The 13610-nt window shown below is 64.5% G+C and overlaps 2 protein-coding genes and 1 non-coding gene across 6 annotated transcripts in view; 1 reads left to right on the top strand and 2 right to left on the bottom strand.

The window, feature by feature from the left end:
• The window catches only part of SLC22A18 (solute carrier family 22 member 18), an 81269-nt gene extending 79155 nt beyond the window's left edge, over nucleotides 1–2114 (bottom strand). The window contains exon 1 of the mRNA XM_066379848.1: nucleotides 2109–2114. The gene's annotated coding sequence lies outside the window, so the exon portion shown is untranslated. The remainder of the gene's footprint in view (nucleotides 1–2108) is intronic.
• The window catches only part of KCNQ1 (potassium voltage-gated channel subfamily Q member 1), a 322087-nt gene that overhangs the window by 3827 nt on the left and 304650 nt on the right, over nucleotides 1–13610 (bottom strand). The window lies entirely within an intron of this gene.
• Nucleotides 9516–9591, top strand: TRNAT-GGU (transfer RNA threonine (anticodon GGU)). Its single transcript has one exon. It is a non-coding gene; the product is annotated as a tRNA-Thr (tRNA).

Below are 13610 nucleotides of genomic sequence, written 5' to 3'. Positions count from 1 at the left end.
TCTTGTCTCAGATACACAGTGATCTCGACCCTGGTGAGCGGGAAGGGATGGCCGTGGCCAAAGCCCAGCCGCAGGGCGGTGAGTCTGTGGGGCAGGTGCCCAGGGAGGCTCTGCCGCCCTCGGGGGATGGGAACCGCCTTCCCCAGGGGCTGCTGGGGCAGATCACTTTGGGGGATCTGGGGTCTTGTCATTATTTGCAATTTGATAGTGACTAAAGTTGGACAAAGCCAACAAAAGCTGCCTTGTTCCCTTGCCTCCACTCACCAAATTAATAACCGTAAGACGACTACGTGGCCCTCAGAAGAGAAAGAAAAAGCAATTGGAGTAACAGCTGGTTAGAAACCGCCCCCGCCCCCGCCCTGGGCGGCTAGTGATCAAACCCATGGCGTTGGGGGGGTTCCAGTTTGATGTGGTTATTATTATGAATTGGTTTTCAAACAAAAATCTTGAAAACAAGTTTTTTCAGGGGAAATTTTTGCAGAGGCTGCTCAGCATGATCCCAGCACTGGACCCGGTGACGATGACGGCCTCCCAGCTACGGCCTTGGGCAGGAGACAGGGACACCAAGGCCCAGGGCTCGCGGGGAGGGAGCCTGGGGCCCCCGTAATTTAGCATCTAAAGGTGGGGGCGGGGCTTCCTGCAGGACAGCCCAGCCCAGGGCCCTTGCCGGGTCACGGGGGGGGGGGGGGGGGGGGGGCGGAGGCCACCGTGGCCTTCCTCTCGTGTCTGTAGGCTGTCCTGGACCCACAGCCACTGAGCCGTGCTCAGGAGCGAGACTCAAGATGTCCACACTGGGCACCGAGCTGGAGGCCAGCCTGGGTCTGAGCTGGGGTGCGGGCAGGGGTGCTGGGAGCTGGGACTTCCAGCTCTGACGGGGCGCGGGGACTGGCTCTGATAACTCAGCACGTCTGGGCTTCGCTTTGGCGCCCACTTTATCCTCCGTCGGGTCCCACACCAGGGCTCTGAACACCCCCACTTTCTGGAGGAGGAGAAGAGGTGGGACGGGGATGGGCAGGGGCACTGAGGACAGACTCTCCTCGGGGGCCCCCATCCCTCCTGGTCCCCCCCCCCACAGAGACCAGGGCGGTGTGGGGGTGCAGAGGGGCCCATCTTCTCTCTCCTGCCCTGGCTGCAGGCTGGCAGCCCCTGCGTGCCCAGCACGGCCCCCTGCCACTCTTGAGCCCATTAGACAGGTGGTCCCTCTGAAACCAGGAGGGCTGACGGGTCTAGAGTCCCTGACGCAGCTTGGAGGGACCGGTGGGCTGGCACAACCCGGGGCTGGTCCAAGAGGGCTCCCTGGGGATCTGTGCCCCACGCCCTCCCAGTCCCTACTCTGGCCAGTTCAGGAGGGGCCCCTGTCCAGGGCCCGGTCATATTCAAAGTCCTCTGGGTAGGTGGGCAGTGCCACCCTGCCACCCTGCCAGCCCTATAACACAGACTTCGTGAGGAGCCCCCAGCACAGGGTCTGACACATGACTTCTGAGTGGCAGACAGGAGTGCCCACGTCTGCTCAGGGTGGCGGGGGTCACAGTGTCGCTGAGCACCCACATGGAGAAGACAGAGGCCCTGGATGCGTCCTGCTGTCTGCCCGCCCAGAACCCTGCGCTGACCAGGACAGGAGGTGGGCCACCCTGCCGTGACAGGCGCGGTCTGCTGTCCTCTGGGCGGGGCGCGCCCGGGACCCGTGTGCTCAGGTCTGAACTCAGACCCTGACCCTGCACTTTCCTTGCCTCTCTGTTTCAGCGTTTCCCTCCCTCCACCCCACACGGTTCCTTTCACAGCTCCTCCTCTCAGGAAAGGGCTCCAGATCTCCGCTCTGTCCGCCAGCAGGGCCGGGGGACCCCTGCCCGCCCCTCGTGGCTCTGGCCGGCGGGGGCCAGGGCGTCGCCCTCGGCTGCTGGGCCCACTGTGCGGCCTGCCTGTCGGCCCCCCCTCCCCACGACACATTTCCGCACGCGGTCCCTCGAAGACAAAGACCAGGTCGCGTCACCGCCCTGCTCGGACCCTCCCAACCTTCTATCTCACTCGCAGGAGAGACCCACATCCCCTTCGTGCCTCCCCCACCTGTCCCCCATCACGGGCTGGCCTGCCTCCCTCTCACTCTGTGCCGGGCCTCTCCGCGCTCTGGTCCTCACACACACGGCGGCCCGTGTCCCCGCTGCCCCTGCCACCTGGCCCACTCGCCCCCTTGGCCTGGCGGCAGCCCTGCTCTGAGCCACCTCCCTCCCTCGCTCTGCGGAGGCCCTCCCGCCCCCTGCGCGGCCTTGCTCTTGCCAGGGCACCGGGCACGCAGTGTGTCTGCTCCCTGTGGTGCTGTTTCTAACTGCCATCCGGCTGCAGGAGCCGGGCTCCTCCACCGGCACCGGGGTGAACGTGGGGGTGGCTGCACGGTCCAGTGCCCTCACTCCAGAGCCCCTGGGGACCCTCGTGCCCGGCGGGGAGGGGAGGGTGCTGCAGGGTGCCCTCGGCTGGGGGTGTGTGACTCGGACCCTACCCAGAGCAGCGTGCACTCGGGCTTGTGGGCCCTGCTCCTGGCGGGGGGAGGGGGCCTCTGTGGCTCCTCAGGGCTTGGAGCGCCCCTCCCCCATGGCTGGAGCGCGGGAATCACACCCATAAATCACCTCTCGTGGGGGCCGGGGTGCTGGACGGTCCTCCCGGGCTGGGCACGGCTGGAAACGGACCGCGGCGCTTCATAACGTTGAAATTTACAGCAGAAGACGGTGCGATTGTGTTTATGACTGGGTTTTAGTGCTCCAGCTCTCAGAGAGGTTTTTACAGCCAGTTCCCCCTCCTCCCTGGCAGCCGCCCTGCAGGGGCCTCCTGTCCCCAGGGGGGCCCGTGCGCAGGGGACAGGACTGGCTCTGTGGGCAAGGACGGGGGTGCATGCCTGCGGCCTGCGTGCAGCCCCCCTCTGCAGGAGGCCCTGGTGGCATGTGGACCCCTGCGGGGCAGCACAGCAGGGGGTCTGGGTCCTGGGATGGCTCGGAGACACAGACCGGCTGCCTGGGTTCACATCCTGCCTCATCACAGGCTAACACGACTGGGCTGGGGCGTGGGGGCGTCTCGGGAACAGCTTTGCAAGCCACGTCGGCAGCACAAGCTCCCCTCTCCACACCCAGCCCTGGGACCCCGTCCACTGGTGCCACCACCTCTAAGTGACGTGCTAGCTCCCCCGCCATTGGTCCCAGGCGGCGGCCAGCTGAGCGCCTGCCGCCCATCGCCTGGCCCCACGGAAGGCCCAGTGCTCCGAGTCCTGGAGATCTCGTTCTCTGGCTCGGAACTCGGAGACCCCCGTCAGCCCTGGTCCATCCGGTGGGCTCCTGGCACGGGGCTCCCGGCCTGTTCCCGGCTCCTGCCCACCTGCAGGAGCACCTTCCTGGGTGCCTCCACTTCCCCACCTGTCGTGTCCCTCCAGGAGGCCCCCCCGGGCTCTGTGCTGAACTGCCACCCCCCCACCCGGTCCTCCGTCACCCACACTTCCTTTCCCCGGAACTCCCCCCACGTCACTGGCGTATTTACTAGGCCTTTTGTCTTTCGTTGTTCCCCTCTCCCCACCCCCACCCCCCGAGGACAAAAGCCCCACGGAGGTCCTCATGTGCCTCCCGCACCTGCGTGCTCACCTCACCCCCCAGGTGGCTCGCCGTCCCCTCCCGCCCCTGCCTCTCTGTCAGGCTCACGTGTGCGGGGAGTCGCGTCCACTACGGCCTCACGGAGGCCGTGCCGTGTGGACCCCAGGGAGGCTCATGGGATAGGGGTTACGGGCAGGGTCAGCGGCAGAGTCAGGGGGCCTGGGACACACAGGAAGCCCCGCAGCCACCGGGCGGGTGGGCCGGGAGAGACCCTGGCACAGGATGGACAGGGCTCTGACCTCCCCGACAGGCTGCCCCGGGGCCACAGGGCAGCCGGGAAACGGCTCTGGACGCCGAGAGGCCGTGCTCCTGTTGGCATCTGGCTAAGGCCCAACCTGAGCTGCATTCTCCCGACCCCTACCTTGGGGAGGCCAGGCGGGACACGCCGCACCTGGAGCACGTGGGCAGCCGGCACCCCCAGACAATGCCCCCGGGCCTGGTGGGGGCGGCGGCATGCGGCCCAGAGACAGTGGGCAGGCGGGTCTATCCTCACCATCCTCCCCGCCCCCGGCCGCTTCTCCCGGGTACAACCACCCCTCCGGCCAGGGTGTGGGCAGCTCAGGACCCCTGAGCCCTCTGCACGCCGGCGGGCCCCCAGAGTCCTGCCCTGCGTGAGTCTCCTACAGGCCTCTCCACTGCTCTCAGGATAAAGACAGTCCCACTTTGACCGGACGGTCCCTCACGGTCTGCACCCTGTGTCCCACCTCGGCCACTGCCCCTTCCTGTCCTGTGGTGGCTTCTTCCAGCCCCTTGGATGCGCCTCACCCTCCCTCCCTGCCTGCCTCGGACCTCGGTGCCAGCTGGTCCCATACCCTGGAACCATCCACTCCTTTCCTGAGCTGGCGGACCCTTCTCACTCTTGGGGCCCGAGGTGAGGGTCTCCGAGGCCTCCCGCCCTCTCCCCGCCCCTGGTGTGCCTGCTGTCACCTCCCCACTCTGCCCTAAGGTACCAAGGGCATTGTTCATCTCTGAGGGCAGGGGCTCTGCCGGGCTGGGTGACCGCTCCGGCCCCTGTCACCTCCCTGTTCGTGGGCCTGTCCTGCAGCGAGGGCAGCCGGCGGCGGAGGGCGGTGGGGTGGTCCTGTCTGTGAATAGAGGTCTGTGTGTCTGTGGTCAGCCTGTCCTGGGGGCAGGGGCCCACTCCCCTGGCCAGCCCTTGTGGTGGGCTCAGGGGAAGAAGGCCCCAGTGTGTCCCCAGTTCCCTGGTACCTCCCTGCTGCTTCTGATCCCTTCCCTGTCCCCTAACACTGGCGGTGCCCACAGCCTGATAAGTTTTCTCTCCACACCTCTCCGAGGTTCCCCTTGGTTGCTGCCGTTTTCCCTGGGACCACAATGTCTCCCTGGACATTCACAATCGCTCCCCAGGCTGTCCCTGACTGCACACGCTGCACGAGCCCCTCCCTGAGGGCTGGGGACTGCCAGCCCCCAACCCCGTCTGCACCCCCCACCACGCCGGCCTGCAGGGGAGCCCCCTCCATGCCCCCTCCCCAGGCAACACATTCCACCCAGCTGGAGTTCTTGTTTTTAAATTAGCCCGTTTACAAGGTTTTGCACGAAATGTAAGTAAGTACTCTTCGAAAAACATTCTCTCTAAAAAGTAAAAACATCTCCAGGAAGCATCCCCTCTGACACAGTGCCTTACTCTGGTGTCTCCCCCACCCCCACCCCCACCCTCCCAGGTAACTGTAACTAGCTGAGCGGATCTCAGCAATTTCAAAACAGCCTGGGCAGGGGATACAGTATCCACTGTGCGGTTTAGCCTGCATGGTTCTCCGCTCGTTTGTTTTCACCCAACTCAGGTTCTGAGGCTGCCCTGTTGAAACATGTCTGCAGAGCTTGCTCTCCGTGCAGCCGCGTCACGTGCCCGGTGCCCATCCCACCAGCGGTCGGGGGGCTGAGGGCTCCCCAGGCAGGACCCCTGTGCGGTCTGCAGGGGACCCTGGGCAGGGGCGCTGCTGCAGGGAGAGGTCTCGGGGCACAGTGTATGGTGCACACGTGGCCAAGGCCTGCTCTGCACGGGGCCCCTCCCCGTGGCTCCCTCCACGCTCCCACCACCCTTCCCTGCTCAGGGCCGCCTGGTCCGCTCCTTGACTGACTCCTCGCCCCTCCTTCCTGCCGCCCTGCGGGCAGGGTGGGGTCCTCCTGCTCTGCTCGGCTGCTTCCAGACCATTCCGAGCCGAAGCCCCTGCCCGCGCCCCTGGGCTGAGCCAGAGCTGTGTGGGTCTGGCTCCTCAGCAACAGCGGGTGCCCACCGGAGGCTGCAGCCTGTCTGCACCCCCGACTGTCGGGCAGGAGGCTCTGTGGCCCAACTCTGCCCGCTGGCCTCCCTGCTGCTCATCTGGTCCATCCATCTCCCTCCTTTCGCCCTCTGTCTCTGTCTCCCCTTCCACTCCACTCCCCACTGACTCGGAGGAGAGGAGCCCCAGCCTGCCCGCCTGAACCCTCAGCTTCTCCCCTCCCCCCAAACCCCTGCACGCCCGCCCCCCCCACCAGCCCACAACAACAGAACAAACAGAATTCTCTCTGGACTTTGACACTTGTGGTCGCCACCATCTCTGCTCAGAGGTGTCCACTGCCCTCTGGGCTCAGGCCAGGCAGCACCCGCCACATCCTGGTGACCCTGCACGCACGTCTCCAGCCTGGGCCCCAGATGTACGTTGAGCGCCCGCTGGGCATCCGGAGGGCAGTGAATCCTTTCTGGCCCTCGGGTCTCTACCAGGCTGCTCTCGCTCAGTTAAGCGGCCAGGCTGGAAAGCCAGGGGTCACCCTGATGATTTCTCTCACACCACTCCTCTGACCTAGCCGCAGAGGGACCCAGCATGGACCAGGCTGGAGACCTCCAGGGCCTCCTCCCACCATGGCCACCGCTCTGGGCTGAGCCACCGGCACCTCCCAGATGCCACTGGACTCCATGGCCTCCTACCTGGACTCCATGGCCACTCTCAGGGCCCAGGAGAGGAACGTTAAAATGTCGGCTCTGGCCACATCCTCCCCACAGTCTGTGCTCACTCTTGTGTTGCCCAGTCCTGCCTCAGGCCCTTTGCACGTGCTGCTTCAGGGAGGCAGGCTCTTTCTCTCCAAGCTTCAGGCTGCTTCTGCCCTCCTTTAAGTATTTACTTAAATGTCCCCTGTCAGGGTCACCCAGTGTGCCTGAGATGCTCTCTGCTGTCCTGGTCTTGGCACTGGTCCCTGTTTTGCTGACTTGTTTCCTGTCCCTGTGCCCTGTGGGTCTCCTTGAGGTTGAGGCTTCCACTTATTGTGTCACAGCTGCTAGCTAAGTGCCTGGCACACAGTAGGTGCCCAGGAAAGAAGGGAAGAAAGAGTGAATGGCCACCACAGAGGCCAGAACTGTCCTGGTCAGTACCAGGTAGGGCAACCGGCAGAGGGGCTCAGGGGCTGGGCCTGTGTGTGTGTGTGTGTGTGTGTGTGTGTGCATGTGTGTGCGCGGGCACGTGCGTGTGGACGTGGACTTACAGCCTGCCGTCAGAGCTGTGCTGGGCCCTGCGCTGGGAGTGGGGGGACGCTGGGAGCTGGACCGAGGGGCTGGAAGAGCCAGGGTACGGGCCAGCCCTCCCCAGCCCGGGGGGCCCCGCCTGCCCTCGGGGTGCCGGGGTGTCCTGTCTTTGTTGCCTTCCCGCCACAGCCCTGGCTTGGAGACAGCAGCCCCGTCCTCAGCCAAGCAGGGGCGGGCTGCGGCTGTGCTGACCCCGCAGGGGGGGAGGGTAACCCGGGCCCCCCACCCCCGCGCGCTCAGCACAGCCCCCCTTCCGCTCCTAAGACAGGATGCCTGAATTAGCCTCCCCGAGGCTGGAAGCAAGTTGGAGGTTGGGCCCCGGGGGCTCTGGGCTGAGGTCCCAGATGGGGGCTGGGCGGCCCAACGCTGGAATCTCGGCTCCAGCCCCTTTCCTGGAACCTGGAACAGCCTTGTGGGGAGGGAGCCCTGGACGGATGGGGCCCCACTGCTGAGGTTGCAGCCTCCTCCTGGAACAGGCCCTTCCTGCTGGAGGGGAGGAGAGCCCCTCCCCTGCAGGCACTCGCAGGCACTCGGGGCCCCGTGGCGGGGCTGGGGGCTGGGGTGCCTTCCCCACCCTCGCAGCCTGTGAGGCCCAGAACCCTGGAGCCAGAGGCCCCCTCAACCCGTCCTTCCTCCACCCATTGGCGCTCCCTCCTTCCCTCCCTCCTTCCCCTCCTCCCTCCCTCCCTCCCTCTGTTGCGCAGGCTTGGGGTCAGGGAGCTCAGCACCTCACGGGTGGGCCCGGCCCCCATGCCCTCTCTGTTTGGCGAGCTGAGCAGCCTGCCAGGGCAGAACCCCCCACAGAGTGGCAGCCCCTGCAGACCGGGGGGGGGGGGACCGGCCCCCAGAGGATCGAGCAGGGACAGGAGTGGAAAGCCACTCTTTGAGGCCTCGAAGGCAGGGTGAGCCGTAGAGACCTGGTGTGTCTCCCCTACTGCGAGGCCTGACAGCCACCTCGTGCGCTTCCTGACCCCGAGATGGCCGAGGACAGTCTCGCCCCACCTCTGGTGGGCAGGCTCTCCGCATGCAGCCCACCCACCCGGGACAGGGTGCGGCCGCCTGCACTGCCCAGGACGGTCTGTCTGCCCCCAGCCGGAGGGTCTGTGTGGGGACGCTCGCTCAGTGACGAGAGGACCCAGGACCAGGTCGGAACGATGTTCTCCAGTAGTACATCTGTCCCTCACGCCCCAGGATCTCCTAACTCACCGACTCCCTGGCTAGCCAACCTGTAGCCCCTGTGCAGGTGACAGGCCACCCCTCACTGCCACGCCCATGTACTCTGCCCCACCTCAGCTCAGCCTCCATGCTGAAGCCGGCGTCCTGAGGAAGTCTGGCCCTGAACCCTAGGTGTGTGGTCATGCGGTCCATGTGCTGCAGGGGACAGGGGTGGGTGTCCTTGGGAGGCCCAAGAGTGACCAGACAGGGGTGGGGGGCTCCCAGGAAGGCCCACGATGCTCAGAAGGTTAGAGAAAGGGCAGAGATGCCTCCACCCAGGAAGGAGGCCCTGGGCTGGCTTGGAGGGGCCCGCATGGCCAGCCCAGGGCTAGTGAGAGGCTCAGGCCCCTCCTGCGGCTCCCAGCTCGCCCTCCCTGCTCCGGGCATCAGGAGGAAGGGCTCCTTGGAACACGGGGCCAGGGTGGGAGAGCCCACGCTGACCAGGCTGGGTGTAGCCCACAGGCCTCTGGGAGGACTGGGCTCACGCACTGTCCCAGCCTGGTGCTTCCCCGTGAGGGCCTGGGTCTGGGGGTCTCAGAGACCATTCCCGGTGCTGCTCAAGTCCCGGCTCCAAGAGACCCACCCGGGCAGGAGTCCGGGTCCCTCTGTCAGTCACCTCCAATTGAAGAAGGGGACGGGACACCCACCAGGGAGCCCAGCTCTCTCCCCACTGCCCTGTCCCTCACGGCCATAGCCCCCAGCGACCCAGAGGGCTCCTGCTGGTCTGAGTCTGCACGTGCAGAGGGGAGGCCCCCCTACCCTGCTCCTCGACCCCCTGTCCTGCTCTTCCCGAATGCCCTCATCCTCCCTCGCCAGAGCCCCGGCTCCCTGGTGGACCGTCTCTTCCTCCTCCTCCTCCTCACCGGGGCCTCGGCGGACCTCCCTAGCCGCCTCCCCACCCCGCTCTCCCTCCGTTCTGGGGTTTCCCCGCCACCAGCAAGCAAACCCCTGTGAAGAGCTCTCCTGCTGCTGTATGTCTCCGTCCCCGCCTCCCGAAACCAGAGCTGCCTGCCAGCTTGACCCAGGTGACCTTCCATGCCACACGCCCTTGCTGTTCCCCGCTCCGGACGCGTTCGGCCCGTTACACAGCGACCGGCCAGCAGGGATGCCGAGACCGAGATCTCCTTTCTGCCACGCGTGTTAAAATAAATGCCTGGGCCCTGGCCGGTTGGCTCAGTGGTAGAGCGTCGGCCTGGTGTGCGGAAGTCCCGGGTTCGATTCCCGGCCAGGGCACACAGGAGAAGCACCCATCTGCTTCTCCACCCCTCCGCCGCGCCTTCCTCTCTGTCTCTCTCTTCCCCTCCCGCAGCCAAGGCTCCACTGGAGCAAAGATGTCCCGGGCGCTGGGGATGGCTCCTTGGCCTCTGCCCCAGGCGCTAGAGTGGCTCTGGTCACAACAGAGCGACACCCCGGAGGGGCAGAGCATTGCCCCCTGGTGGGCAGAGCGTCGCCCCCTGGTGGGCGTGCCGGGTGGATCCCGGTCGGGCGCATGCGGGAGTCTGTCTGACTGTCTCTCCCTGTTTCCGGCTTCAGAAAAATACAGGAAAAAAAAAAAAATAAATGCTTGTTGTCTTTGGATTCTCCTGGCCTGGACGTCTGACTGGGTATGGAATTCTAGATTGGAAATGATTTGATTTTTTGTTTTCTGTTTTTCCCTTCTTCAGAAGTTTGAAGGCTCATTTCTCCATGATGGGCTGATTCCTTTCCTTGTTGTTGGAAAGTCTGATGGCCTCTGTGGGTGACCCACAGTTTGTCCCTGGAAACTGAGGGTGTCCCCCCCGCTTTTTTTGGCTGGTGCTCTGGTATCACAATGATGTGTCCTGCTGAGGGCATTCTGGGAACTGAGGAACAGAGAGGAGAGCAGTGTCTTTAGCACAGTGTCCACTGAGTCCCCTTTATTTTATTTTATTCTTTTTCTTTATCATGAAGCAGATCCCCCACTCTGGGTGCTCTTGGTGTCCCCAAATTCAGAACCTCTCAGGCCCAGCTTCTCTAGGGACTAAGCCCTCCTGCCTTGGGCTCGGCTGGGGGGTGGACACACCTGGCTTCCTAGGCTGCTCGGACAGATCGTCAGTGGATACTTTCCCGCCTGCGGTCCTGCCCCCCAGCCCCAGCTTTGAGGACGCCCGGGGCTGCAGTCCGCCAGCCCGTCCGGGGTTTGGGCTAGGAGCTGCGGTTTTCTCAGCAATTCTCCTTCCTCTCCCTGCAGCCTCATTCGTCGTCCACATTCCCTGGTCTCCACGGGTCCTTCCGCTTCCCAATTTCCAAACTTTGGTCACCTTTTTTTTTGGTGTCTCCCTTGTCTTCTCTCCTGACTGCTTTTGATTTATACCTTAACATTGTTGAATGCTGCTGCTGTCCTTTGAGCAGGGCTCGAGGGCGTGGAAATGAAGTGAACTCGCCAGATTTATCCAGAGGGTGTACACGAACGGGTCAGGCCTTTTCCACCCAGGCTTCTGTCCCCGGCACCCCAGGGCCCCTCCAGTGTCCTCCCCGGGGCCACTGCACGCTGCCTTCTGCGCTGACTTCTCAGAGCTTTCCTGCGAGGGGGCGGCCCCTCCCTGCTGACGGTCCCTCCCTGCTGACAACCCCTCCCTGCTGACAGCCCCTCCCTGCTGACGACCCCTCCCTGCTGACGGTCCCTCCCTGCTGACGACCCCTCCCTGCTGACATCCTGCAGCTCCAGGACCCACATCGTCCTGGGTCTCTCTCCTCCCGGTCACCTCTGCGGCCCCTTTCCCTGCTGGCCACTACGTGGTGGCCGTCCCTGCTCCTTAGTACAGGTGGTGCTCCCTCTGTGGCTGACCTCACCATGTCCACATGCTGGTGGCTCCAGCTTCAGACTCTCAGGGCACAACAGGCCCTGGACCCCAGGCCCTGGCCTCACCACGTGGCCTCCCAGAGGCATTTAGAATCAGTGTATTTGATTCCCCACACTGTCCTCTCCCAAGAAATGGTGGGGTCCCCCTTTTGACATCCAGTTCCTACCTGAGGTTTTTCTATCCGGTCTCCAAACCACTTATAGTTTGTCTTGCGGCAAAAGTGGCTAATTGTCCCCAGAGCCATTTTCACCTTTTTAAAATTGATTGTTTTTTGAGAGAGAGAGAGAGAGAGAGAGAGAGAAAGAGGAAGGGGAGAGACAGACACACATAGAGAAGGGACAGACACAGAGAGAGAGAGAAACCTCAATTTGTTGTTCGTCCATCCAGCCTTTCCTTGGTAGATTCTGGCATGTGCCCTGACTGGGGATCGAACCTGTAACCTTGACATGTCGGGCTGACTCTCCGACCAGCTGAGCTACCCAGCCGGGGCCCATTTTCTCCTTTTTCATCCACGGAACCGGGAGCTAAATGAGGAGGTATCTGGCTGCCTGCAATAGAGACTTGGTTTCCCCAGGAGCCCTTGTTGTGACTTGGGGATGTGTAGGGTTACATTCTGGTTAATGCAGATGATGGGGGGGGGGTTGCTAACAAAGGTAACTTCTGGGCAGGGCCCCCTCCCTCCTTCCTGCTGCTGGGATGCGGGTGTGGATGGCGACCACAGGAACAGCCACCGGGAGCCCGGGACGGACGCCCGGCATGGCACACAGAGCAGGGCACTGAGACCAGGGCCCTGGGCCCCGTAGCAGCGCCCTCTCTGCACTTCAGCCCTGGGCGCTGGCTTCCACGTGGCCGGGGGAGGGGGGCCTCTCGCACAGCAAAAATTCTCTCTCGATTAGGCCACCCCTGATGTCAGTGTCTCAGCAACAGCTGGGGCCAACCCCCCTCATCCTGAACCGGGTCCATCGCCTCTCCGCCAACTGCCTCACCCTGGGACCCCCACCCCGCTCTGCTCACAGCTCAGAAGTGTGTAAATCAGGGCATGTCATTTCTGGCAGGGCTGCCTGAGATCCTCCTATATGGCTTCCGGTCCATGGAAAGCGCGTCCAGCACAGCCCTGATCTGGCCCCCGCCTGTACCCCACCTCGCCTCATCACGCTCACAGAGTCCCCCCTGGCCTGGGGGGCCGCAGATCCCCCCAAGCACTCCAGGCTCTCTCACCCTAGGGACCTCGGGGCTCACAGCCCCCTGCCCACAGATCTTTGTAAAGATTTGTCCAACAACTTAGTAAACGGCGGAGCGAGGGAGTCAATGCACTTTTTAGCACCAGAAAGTACGGGAACCTCCTCAGGCCCCAGTGGGGAGGGGGGCAGAGGCATCAGGAGGGGGCTTCGGGGGCTTCGGGCGGGCAGCCCTTCCTCCGCTCCTGGACATCCGGACGTCCGTCCAGCTCACCCCTGGCCCGCTCAGCTTCTGCTCCGCAGAGACCCCTGCTCCCCGGGGCTCACCGCACTGGCCGTGCCCTCCTCCTCATACGCCTTGCTGCCCCGTGACCTGAGCCCCCACCAGCCGCCCCCTGGCTGTCTCCTCCTCGTCTCCCCCAAGACTGTGCTTCCTGAGGAAGGGGCTTGAGTGGCCTCCTGGCCCCCGGTGCCCCTCCCGGCACAGAGTAGGTGCTTCAGTCACTGAGCCCACGGACCCCCGATGGAGGCAGAGCTGAGCTCCTAAGACCAGGGGTGCCCGAGGGGGCCCTGGGGTACCCCACATGCCATTCCCAGCTCCCTGCCAGGGCCCACCTCCGGGCAGAGGGCTGGGGGTGCTGGCCCAGAGCCGCTGCCCCACTGTGGGTGCCCGGGGGGGCCCTGGGGTACCCCACATGCCATTCCCAGCTCCTTTCCAGGGCCCACCTCCGGGCAGAGGGCTGGGGGTGCTGGCCCAGAGCCGCCGCCCCACTGTGGGTGCCCGGGGGGGGCCCTGGGGTACCCCACATGCCATTCCCAGCTCCTTTCCAGGGCCCACCTCCGGGCAGAGGGCTGGGGGTGCTGGCCCAGAGCCGCCGCCCCACTGTGGGTGCCCAGGTGCACATGTGCGGGGTGAGGACTATGCGTGTGTGTGGTGGGGGGCGGGGGAGGAGGGCCCGGGGCCGGGCCTGGCGTGCCCTCAGCTGTGGTCCTCCCGGTTTCCGTGACTGTCTGTGCGTAACCGCACGGCGGTTTCCATCGGTGCTGCCAAGCGGTGGCCGCCGGGCCTGGCCGCAGGTTCTGATCCCTGACAGCCTGCTCTCTCTGTCAGGCAACCCGGGGAAGCTGGGGAGCATGGGGAGGGGCCCCCCAAAGGGTTAAGCCGCCTTCCACCACTCTGGTCTCCGTTTCTTCATGTGTTTTTCTCCCCCCTTTAGGCTGGGCCCCTCTTTCCTTCCAAGTCACAGCTGAC

This window comes from Saccopteryx leptura, chromosome 1 (assembly GCF_036850995.1).
Source record: "Saccopteryx leptura isolate mSacLep1 chromosome 1, mSacLep1_pri_phased_curated, whole genome shotgun sequence".
NCBI classification, from domain to species: Eukaryota; Metazoa; Chordata; class Mammalia; order Chiroptera; family Emballonuridae; genus Saccopteryx; species Saccopteryx leptura.
Note: the sequence above shows the minus strand (reverse complement) of the source record. Positions and strands in the feature narration are given on the sequence as shown.